Source organism: Oncorhynchus kisutch, linkage group LG6 (genome assembly GCF_002021735.2).
Source record: "Oncorhynchus kisutch isolate 150728-3 linkage group LG6, Okis_V2, whole genome shotgun sequence".
Taxonomy (NCBI): domain Eukaryota; kingdom Metazoa; phylum Chordata; class Actinopteri; order Salmoniformes; family Salmonidae; genus Oncorhynchus; species Oncorhynchus kisutch.
Window position 1 is genome coordinate 72483836 of NC_034179.2, and position 12145 is coordinate 72495980.

The window sequence follows — 12145 nt, forward strand, 5'->3', positions numbered from 1 at the left end:
TCTTCCAAGGTCTCCAAACAGATCAAAGTACCGATGTGGCCGTAGGACAATGTCCATCAGCGGTTGGAAGTTGGCTGGGGCCACGTGAAGGCCAAAAGGAATAACCTTAGAGCCCATCAGGTTTAGAGAAGGCAGTTTGGTAAGGTCTAGTGTGGTGATGTAGCAAGCTCATCCAGGCCACTCTATGAACTCATCAGCCCATGGCATGGGATAGGAGTCGAACTCTGACACCTCATTTAGTCATCGGAAGTCATTGCAGAAGCGCAGTGTACCATCTGGCTTTGATACCAGGATGATGGGGTTGGCCCATGGACTTTTTGATTCCTATAGGGCATCCAAGTCCCACAGTCTTTTGACCTCAGCACGGTTGGCTTTGCGATGAGCTTCAGGGACCCTGTACGGCTTCACGTGTACAGTCTTCCCAGGTGGAGTACGTACAATGGGGCAAAAAAGTATTTAGTCAGCCACCAATTGTGCAAGTTCTCCCACTTAAAAATATGAGAGAGGCCTGTAATTTTCATCATAGAACCACTTCAACCACTTCAACTATGACAAATGAGAAAGAAAAACCAGAAAATCACATTGTGGGATTTTTAATGAATTTATTTGCAAATTATGGTGGAAAATAAGCATTTGGTCACCTACAAACAAGCAAGATTTCTGGCTCTCACAGACCTGTAACTTCTTCTTTAAGAGGCTCCTCTGTCCTCCACTCGTTACCTGTATTAATGGCACCTGTTTGAACTTGTTATCAGTATAAAAGACACCTGTCCACAACCTCAAACAGTCACACTCCAAACTCCACTATGGCCAAGACCAAAGAGCTGTCAAAGGACACCAGAAACAAAATTGCAGACCTGCACCAGGCTGGGAAGACTGAGACCAAAGTAACAAAGCCTACCATCAGTAACACACCATGCCGCCAGGGACTCAAATCCTGCAGTGCCAGACGTGTCCCCCTGCTTAAGCCAGTACATGTCCAGGACCGTCTGAAGTTTGCTAGAGAGCATTTGGATGATGAAGAAGAAGATTGGGAGAATGTCATATGGTCAGATGAAACCAAAATATAACTTTTTGGTAAAAACTCAACTCGATGTGTCTGGAGGACAAAGAATGCTGAGTTGCATCCAAAGAACACCATACCTACTGTGAAGCATGGGAGTTGGAAACATCGTGCTTTGGGGCTGTTTTTCGGCAAAGGGACCTGGACGACTGATCCGTGTACAGGAAAGAATGAATGGCGCCATGTATCGTGAGATTTTGAGTGAAAACCTCCTTCCATCAGCAAGGGCATTGAAGATGAAACGTGGCTGGGTCTTTCAGCAGGACAATGATCCCAAACACACTGCCCGGGCAACAAAGGAGTGGCTTCGTAAGAAGCATTTCAAGGTCCTGGAGTGGCCTAGCCAGTCTCCAGATCTCAACCCCATAGAAAATCTTGGTAGTTGAAAGTCCATGTTGCCCAGCAACAGCCCCAAAACATCACTGCTCTAGAGGAGATCTGCATGGAGGAATGGGCCAAAATACCAGCAACAGTGTGTGAAAACCTTGTGAAGACTTACAGAAAAAGTTTGACCTCTGTCATTGCCAACAAAGGGTATATAACAAAGTATTGAGATAAGCTTTTGTTATTGACCAAATACTTATTTTCCTCCATAATTTGCAAATAAATTCATTAAAAATCATACAATGTGTTTTTCTGGATTTTTTTTCTCATTTTGTCTGTCATAGTTGAAGTGTACCTATGATGGAAATTACAGGCCTCTCTCGTTTTTTTAAGTGGGAGAACTTGCACAATTGTTAGCTGACTAAGTACTTTTTTGCCCCACTCTATATCATGCTCTACCACATCTGTCGCCAGGGAAAGAGGAAAATACATCCATGTACTGATCAACAAAGTGTCTTACCTCTTGGAGTTGTTGGGGAGTAAAGTCTTGTGCCATGTTTATGATATCTAAGGGAATTTCCTGGGAAGCTCTGTGGAGACACAGTAACATCATCCTCCTCCCACTTCTTCAAAAGGTTGATGTGATACACTTTCTCCTGTTTACGGCAATCTGGTTGGTTTTACTTGTACATTGCTGGTCCGTGACTTCGTAGGGCCCCTGCCCCTGAGTGAGGAACTTGCTTTCTGTGGTGGGGAGAAGGAGGATCACACAGTCACCAGGATTTTATTTTATTTTACCTTTATTTAACTAGGCAAGTCAGTTAAGAACAAATTCATATTTTCAATGACGGCCTAGGAACAGTGGGTTAACTGCCTGTTCAGAGGTGAGCGTAGAAGAGCTTGAATGGCGGAAATACACCAACTCCTTAGCTATGGCCTTGGTGGTAATTGTTCGCCGGAGAATCATCTCAGGTTACCTGGTGGCATAGTCTACCACCACCAGGATATCTCAGTATCCTCACCCAGACTTTGGGAGGGGTCCAACAAGGCCAATCTCCTATCCTATCAAATGGTGTCTCAATGAATGAGAGGACGCTTGGGTAAGCCCTACTGGGACAGTCCACTGACAGGTGGGACACCTCTGACAGTAGTGTGTGACAGCAGTGTAGATTCCACTGTACAATTTGTTGCCTTGTCTTTTCCTTGCCCAGATGAGCACCGAAGACGGGGGCCAGCTGGAGAAGAACTGGAACATACACTTTGAGCACTAGGAACTGTGATGTAAGGCTTTCACCTACTTATGTAACCCAATAGCGTAGCCCTTGACGAAGGGCAAAAGTAAGGAGTCACCAAAGGCCAGTCTCCCAGGGCTTTATCATCCACCTCCTGGACCCTTCTAGGGCACTTGGCGAGGTTTTGGTCTCTCAGTTGGGCAGAGCTGAAATGGCCCTGCAACAAAACGGAGAAGTCATTGATAGGTATGGAGGCTCACCTTCAACATCGGTGAGATCTTTGCTGTGGTCAGGCTGGTCTGGTTGTGGGGCTTCACCCTGCAGCACCTCCACTGACCTCTACTGGCAAAAATGGGTTTTAGTATGTTTCCCAGCAAAGGCTTGTGTCTGTGAGTGTGGTGAACACCAGCGATAGCGCGAGAGGGATTTCTGCTCACTCCAGCAGCCTTAAAAACAGTCAAATCCGGGGCAGTTTCAACCCAGGAGTAGAGAGGTCATCAATTCTGGCATCACCGATGCAATGAAAGTCCGTGCTCCACAATCAGTGTTGAGCCGGATGCAGGCTGTCGGGCCGTGCCTGGTATCCCCATGGATGCAGGTGAGGGGTAGGGGTTGAGCCCTGATCTGCTTAGGATCTCCTCCTTCAAACGGTCATAGTTATTGGCCTCTAATGTCTCCAGATCCTGATAAGCTTGTTACTCTTCACCTGTGAGATAGGGGCTAGAAGAGCTGACCATGTCATCCGGTCCCATATTCCTCTCTCAAATGGCAAGAGATAGGCCTCTGGGTCATCAGCATCAGTCATTTAGGGAGGGTCTCTCTGGACTTAATAGCGAGTGAGGGAAGAGGGACAGGTTAAATAAAACAACTTAAGTACATTTTCTCCTACATTTTCCCATGAAGTACGTTTCCTTAACTTTAAGTCAGTTGCACTGATTTTTTACAAACCCCAATTGTTAACTCAATTGCCCAGCATTAACTGCCCCCATTAAACGTTGGGAAGAGTGGGCTGTGCCCGACTACACAAGCGACAATGAGCAAACACACAACAATTCGCAATTGAGGTGAGACAAACAGACTGAGCCATGGAACAAATTAAAATAGAGGGCTCAAACTTATGTTTTTGCACCCCCTCTTTTGCCCAGAAAATTGTCATAATCCATTGGATAATTTGTCCATTTTCACTTATTTTTTTAGCTGGTCTGTAATAAAAATATACATATGACCATTTTATTAATGTATATTTGAGTGATATGATAGCATTTTGCAAACCTGCTTCACCCCAACATAAATGGTTTTGACCACTAAAGCTTTGCTTCACAACATGCTCTAATACTTTGATAGTTGTAATGTTAGCTAGATTTTTACAGCATGCTCTATCATGAGCCAAAGTCATTGTAGCCTATCATTTCACTTCCACTGTGAGAACCATGAGCAAGGGCTGACTTGGCATTACTGTACTGCAGCCAAATCCTGCCAGAAGCCTACATACCAAAGGTTGCCCCGTGTTCATTACAACGTAGAAAATGCATATCTGATACCTTTCAATAGTCCATATTACCCAAGCTTCATCTTATTCTTTCAAACTATTTCTATGGCGGATTTGCAACTGCAATTTATGGAAGATTACAAAAAATTTGGCGATAACGATAGATGGCAAAGTCAAAGATAGGCCATTGATTGAGGCTAAGTTTACCCTCAATCAATGCTTATGACAAATCCAGTTCCAAAACCGGCCAATCTTTTTAATACAGTGTAGTAAATAACAAATAAAAAAAAGAGCAACATCAGATAACATTAAATTACTAGCTAGCTAGCTAATGTTCGCATTCTAGCTAAGCTACACTGACAGCTGTCAGTGCCCTATTTGTTGATGTTTATCAACTCCAAGTGGAAGTTGCCACACCTAATTCATGAATATGTATACGTAGCCTTCGTCATTCCTCTGAGGTGAAACCTAAACATGCATTTCCCCCCTAGGACAGGAAATTGAGTCAAAACAGTGACAGCAATTTCCTCTGGGAGGCCCTTTAATAAGCGGGAGAGCAGGCATGCGGTGGCTGTCTTCCTAACTGCTCCAATTGAGTGAGATCCAGCCTGCACTCTTGTGCCAGTCAGTTGATTAGGGAATGCCTTGCAGATGTGCTGATTAGTAATCCTGTGTTGGGGGAGCAGAGCTGTGGTGCTGTCTTTGGTTGGCCTGGTGCTGAAGGGAGTGCAGCTTCCACAGTGCTGAACTGAAAGCCGCTGTCCAGCGTGCTGAAATGAGCACACCTGTCTCCTGTGCTGAGGTGGGTGGCTTTGTCCATGGTGCTGAACTAGGTATATCTCTTAGCCCATACTGTTCTATATGTTTACTAATGATCGACCACTAGCATTAAACAAAGCCTGTGTGTCTATGTATGTTGATGATTCAACATTATACATGTCAGCAACCACAGCTAGTGAAATCCCTGCAACCCTCAGCAAAGAGCTGCAGTCAGTTTTGGAATAGGTAGCTATTAATAAACTAGTCCTGAACATATCTAAAACTAAAAGTATTGTATTTGGTACAAAACATTCCCTAACTTCTAGACCTCAGCTGAATTTGGTAATGAATGACACGGTTGTTGAGCAAGTTGAGGAGACTAAATCTTTTGGTGTCACCTTGGACTGTAAACTGTCATGGTCAAGGCATATTGATTTAATTGTTGTAAAGATGGGGAGAGGTCTGTCTGTGATAGAGAAATGCACAGAAATCTTAACACCACAGTTGACCAAACATGTGCTGCATGCCCCAGTTTAATCTAATCTTTACTATTGCCCGGTGATATGGTCAAGTGCTGCAAAGAAGGACCTAGAAAAGCTGCAGCTGGCCCAGAACAGAGCAGCACATCTTGCCCTCATTGTACACAGAAGGCTAATGCCAACAGTATGCATGTCAGTCTCTCTTGGCTCAATTATTGTTTTTGTGAGAAATATTAATATGTTGAATTCTAAATTGTCTGTATAATCAATTTACATATAGCTCTAACATACTTACCCCACTAGACATGGCACCGGGGGTCTCTTCACAGTCCCCAGGTCCAGAACAAATTCAAGAAAATGTACAGTATTGTATAGAGCCATCATTGCATGGAATTCCCTTCAATTGAACAGCAAAAAACGGACAAAGCAACACCGAACGGCACAACGTCTCTCAAAAGTGACCATATATATATACACTATATATACAAAATCATGTGGACACCCCTTCAAATTAGTGGATTCGGCTATTTCAGCCACACCCGTTACTGGCAGGTGTATAAAATCGAGCACACAGCCATGCAATCACCATAGACAAACATTGACAGTAGAACGGCCTTGCTGAAGAGCTCAGTGACTTTCAATGTGGCACCGTCATAGGATGCCACCTTTCCAACAACTCAGTTTGATGGAAATTTGCCCCGGTCAATTTTGACCCGGGCAACTGTGAGTGCTGTTATTTTGAAGTGAAAAGGGTTGAGGAGCAACAACGGACCAGCCACGAAGTGATAGGCCACACAAGCTCTCAGAATGGAGCCGCCGAGTGCTGTCTGTCCTTGGTTGCAACACTCACTACCGAGTTCCAAACTGCCTCTGGAAGCAACGTCAGCGCAAGAACTGTTAATCGGGAGCTTCATGAAATGGGTTTCCATGGCCGAGCAGCCGCACACAAGCCTAAGATCACCATGCGCAATGCCAAGCGTCAGCATGAGTCGTTTACAGTTCGCCGCCATTGGACTCTGGAACAGTGGAAATGTGTTCTCTGGAGTGATGAATCACGCTTTACCTTCTGGCAGTCTGACGGTCGGATCTGGGTTTGGCGGATGCTGGGAGAGTGCTACCTGCCCGAATGCATAGTGCCAACTGTAAAGTTTGGTGGAGGAGGAATAATGGTCTGGGGCTGTTTTTCATGGTTCGGGCTAGGCCCCTTAGTTCCAGTGAAGGTAAATCTTAACGCTACAGCATACAATAACATTCTAGACAATCATGTGCTTCCAACTTTGTGGCAATGACAATGCCCCTGTGCACAAAGCAAAGTCCATACAGAAATGGTTTGTCGAGATCGGTGTGGAAGAACTTGACTGGCCTGCACAGAGCCCTGACCTCAACCCAATCAAACACCATTGGGATGAATTGGGATGCTGACTGCGAGCAAGGCCTAATCGCCCAACATCAGTGCCCAACCTCACTAATGTTCTTATGGCTGAATAGAAGCAAGTCCCCACAGCAATGTTCCAACTTCTATTGAAAAGCCTTCCTAGAACAGTGGAGGCTGTTATAGCAGCAAAGTGGGGACCAACTTCATATTAATGCCCATGATTTTGGAATGAGATGTTTGATAAGCAGGTGTCCACATACTTTTGATCATGTAATGTATGTGTAACTGATGGATGCACACACACCCACACACCCACCCACAAATTATTATTCTTTAGTTGTATTGTTTATTTTGTGTGTGTTTGTGTCTTTAGTTTTTTATCTATAAGTCTGTATAGTCTTTGCTAATGTAATAAATGTATGTAAATTGTGTCAGAACCCAGGAAGAAAAGCTTGTGGCCCTGTCCATGGTGCTGAAGGTGGTGTCCTTCAGCCGTACATATGCCCATGCCACTCACGGTTTCAGTGTGTTACAAGGTTTTCCAGCTATGCCATTCATACAAATGTATGACAGCTTGCATATAAACCTTCAAAGGACAATATAATAATGACTGGCAAAATGTGGATCAACAAACATAGATGACAGCCACCAATGTTGAGATGGTAAGACGCGGTCACCGATTCTATTGTTCACTGACAACACTTCTTACCTTGTTTATTTGTGCCAGGTGTGTGGGGTTTGTCAAGTATACATGCATTAGGCACTCTTCCCTCAGAGAACTGACATTACTTTATTTTTGCATCATTCATGTAGCTTCAGGGTTAGGATGGAACAGAACAACAGTCCAATGTCCAAACATGAGAAAACCTGGTGCAACTTTTGGCATCCTGCCTTCTGTCAGGGTATCTCTCTATTCAATCTGCATCGTGGAAGTTCAGCTTTACAGCGTGATTGAAATTTAAAGGCAATGTTCCCGCTTTAGTGGAGACTGCATTCACGGTAAACGCTGCATATGTCGGCTCAATCTGAAATTACCTTTGAAATGTCTATTGTGGAATCTGTAATGCTTCAGTTGTACAGATTGACTAGAGCCTTAACACGTTTAAACTTTGCCTGTGTACCTCAGTTTTTGTGTCAGCTTAACAGATTGTATAGAGCCCTAATACGTTTAAACTTTGCCTGTGTACCTCAGCTTTTGTGTCAGTTTAACAGATTGACTAGAGCTCTAATACGTTTAAACTTTGCCTTTGTACTTCAGCTTGTGTCAGCTCTTGTATTGCCTGTAGGCTTTCGAAATGAGTTTCTTGAACATGTTGTACCCTTCTCACTCTGTCACTTGCAAAACACGTGGACTACATATGCATTGGAAACGTCCAGAGTGACTTGCCTTTTCTGCAAATGCACTGAAATGCCAACCAGAGATTTCTCACCCTATGATCATGGTAAATCCTGTGCATTTAATTGTCTTACAATGTAAGTAACTAGCTAAATCAACACATGTTGTATCACTGGTAATGGAGAACCATAACAATGCTAAGCAAATATGTACGTGTTATGATTAACAACCGCATAAAACCTCCCAGAAAAGTTTGATAAATTATTCAAATAATACCTGGGGCAATGGTAAATAAATGTTAACCATGAGAGTAAGTGTTTCCATTATCATCGTTCATTTCAAGTAACACTTTCAGAAATAGGACAGAAGGCTGTTTAACAATGGAGGCTTTCCAAATAATTTAATGTATGATCTACACTAAGAGGTGGAGCTTGGATGACAATCTACATAAAGCAGACCAAAGTTGCATTCTGCCAGATAACTACTCTCAATACACAAAATCCATTCTACTGTGTATACTTTACTGTGTACTATATGTTTACATTACAAACCACACACCAGCAACCGCAAACCCAATAAGCATTTAAATCAAAAGGCTATACAAAACAATATGCATACCTGATAAACGGAAATTGTCCAAATCTTTGTCAAACGTTAATTCCTCAGACGTTTTTGTGAATGGTGTTAGCTGATTACATGTAAATGAAACTGCTGGGAGATTAGACAAATCTAATGAAAGCTGGTCTTTACATGTGACTTGAAGGAAGCTAGTACTGTACAGTTACCTCCAAGGGAGACAGGTTGACTTGGTCTAGTGGGAACAGACTAATTCATCTCCTACTTATGGTTTATTGTTCATGCAAAATTACCATACCTCACAGAATATGAAGATTATGTAGACAATTCTACAGAGATGTATTTTCTTTTCATTGCATTCAAGAGAAAAAATAGAGAGGAAATTGCAAGGCTTCTGATAGTAATCATAACGCAAATGTATACATTATAGATTGGTGAAAAAAATACATGAATAAATGTATCACTTAGGTTACAGTCAGAGGTGCATAGTCAAACAACATATAAAAATAACATTTTGTCTTTCATATAAATCGATGATTCAAGGAACAACGTGAAGTAGGTCTCTCATTAGCGACATTCCCCCATGACACAAATGGATCATAAACTCATTGAAATAATGCTGTCGGAATAGTGAATCAGTTTTAGGTCATTCACATGAAAAACAAAAGGAGAGCCACACACTCTAGGAGCTCATATGCAATAATTAAATCATTCATATAACACATCAGATAAAAGATTAACAACCTTGTACAACTCACCCAAAGGTGGCCTTCCATGTCATTGCAATGACATCAGAGTGAGTCTCTTGTAGCGAGCAAGATGTCTTTCTTTAAAAATCAACATGATAATTGTTACTCTCAATACCCTCATGAAAAACATACCTTCTATTTAGGCTGAGAATATTTTACTTTGCTGACAAATGAGAGGGGAGACCAAACCCTCATAGGAGAATAGGAGTTATTGATGGATGGGCACTAAGCCTAATTAAGAAAAGAAAGAAGTGCTGCATTGTATGTGATATCTAGTGAGTGTATAATTGGTGAAAGGTTATTTTGAGAACTTAAGTGGTTTATATTCCAGTTGCAGAGTTTTAACACCCCAGGCATCCTCAAACCCTTACATTGACCAATCACTAGCATGTCTAAAGCTAACATTACCCTATCCCCTTACATGAAGCTGTTATCAGATGCATCAGGCCAGGCATTTTTGATCACCTACTGTACCATGAGTTTTTAGATTTTTCAGAGCATAATAATTGCCCCCGAAGGCATGCATCACTGAACAAAGCAAGATGAGGGACCACTGCTGCCAGTTTCAGGGCAAACTTACATGATTGTGTACAAAGGAAAATAGAACATGGACAGGGAGAGAGTAGCGAGTCTATCGGTATGGCAACTGTAATCAACAGACAGTAAATGCAGTGAACTGTAATATTTCCATTATAAAGCGCATAGTCAGAAACATTTATTGACTACAAAGTGTAAAGGATAATATTGTTCATAATGTTAGTCTCGTCCAAAACAAGGTTTTGTAAGTGAATTCTTCATGACTTACTTGAGGGTTGGGTTTTGATTCCGACAATGCTCACTTGCCCATTAAAGGCACCCGCATACTAGATTCAGTTTGCTCCCAGCAGAACTAAGCTAGGCGAAGCAAACATCTGTGCCTCGCATAGTACTTTAAAAGACCTTCACTTGAAAAATTTGAAAAAAGAAGCAACATTACTGTTGAGATGCCGTAGCAACAACATAGCCAAACATCTTCCTCAAAATAGTCAGAATGAATAAATCAAGAAATCTGTAATTAATTCATTTGGACTTTTTTTTCAGGGTTCTTAGTCGCAAAATTTTAAATCTAACTCAAATGTTTGGTGCAGTATTTCTCAGGTGATTTGTTTTTGCATGAAAACTAGTCATCTCTCATTGAATGACAACAAACACTTAATTGAAGAATACCATCCATAGCTCCCACTCCTACTAGGAGTAGTACTGTTGACAAATCATCGAAAAAGGGGTGTAGACTTCAGCTACCGAACTTCAAGTTGCCTCAAGAAAATAATTTGTGTGCTCAAACAGACGGACAAAAACCTGCCACACACCAAAACAAACAAAAATGTCACAAAATGTTGTCATAATATATAAGCGAACTGGTTTGACTGGGAAGCATGTGACAGGCTTAGCACAATACACAGCTGAAATGATTGCACTCTATCCATTCCTTCTTCAGAACACACAGACAGTGAGACAGACCTGTCCATTGGGACATTGGATCGGACTTTATGTTAACATAAAATGATTAATTGCAAATTTTTTTAAATGGCAAAAACTGCAATAAACACCTTAGCTAGACATAAAATTGCACGACTTAAACCTCGGCAAAACATGTCAAAATTCATTTCAGATATCTTGAGTTATATTAGATTTATTTGTACTATTTTGAGGAAGTAATACTGTCTTTGTTCTATGGTGTCTCCTTGGGGACAAAAATCAGTAAAAGCCACATCGAACCACACCCCCAAGACTGAAATCTCTTTTTTCTTAATGAGCAACAGAGAAACACATCCAGAGTCAGTGTGTTCAGTCGCTCTTTAAGAGGTTTGTTTATGTGGCCTCCAATAATCTAATTCACAATACATACTGACCATACCTCTGACAAACATAATTAATGATTGCTGGCAAAAGGTTAATATCCACCCAGCAGAAAATGAATCAACAATGTATTAATGAGCCCATTACCAACAATGATGGATCAAGAAATTAGTCTCCTTTAGGAGGAGGAGCATATCGGATGCAGAGAGATATTGATTGGGGAAAAAATGCTTCTTTATATAGACAACACTTTGTTCTGCTGGCATCAGAAGGGTGATCCCAGACAATACAGGCCTCCGTGCACTGTAAATAGTGTTGTAATTGATACTCGGAGATGAGGATGAAAAACAAGCTCACCCCTTCCCCTCCTCTACAACAGCAATATACTTATTTCGCTTTTAGCCAGTCAGAGTAAGATTGGACTGCAATGTAGCTAACTAGACATGGCAAACTACTGTACTGTGTTAAAAAGGACCCTTTCTCCTAACATATTTGATGACAAATTCCTGTTTTTAAAAGGCCCCAATCTTGAATAACAAAACAAAATGACGTAACAGTTTCACTAGAGAGAGAGAGAGTAAGGGCTAGATTCAATCCAGAATGTGGAAGTAGGGCGCTACAGCACGATTGAAATTTAAAGGCAATGTACCCACGTTCATTGCCAGAGGGTGTTTCTCAATATGCATACTACAAAATGCATCCACACTCTCATGCTCCGAGTGCATTCTCTGACGACGTTCTCTTGAATACGTTCTTGTGAGGACGAGAGTGTGGAGAACGCATAAAACATAACATTTGAGAAGCACTCACACTCCCCCTACTGTATTACCTCAGTCTATCCTCCCCGTTCACTGAACCTTCTTCCAGCCAGGACAATGGACAACAGTAGACTAAACAACATATACACAAAGCAACCGTTTTACT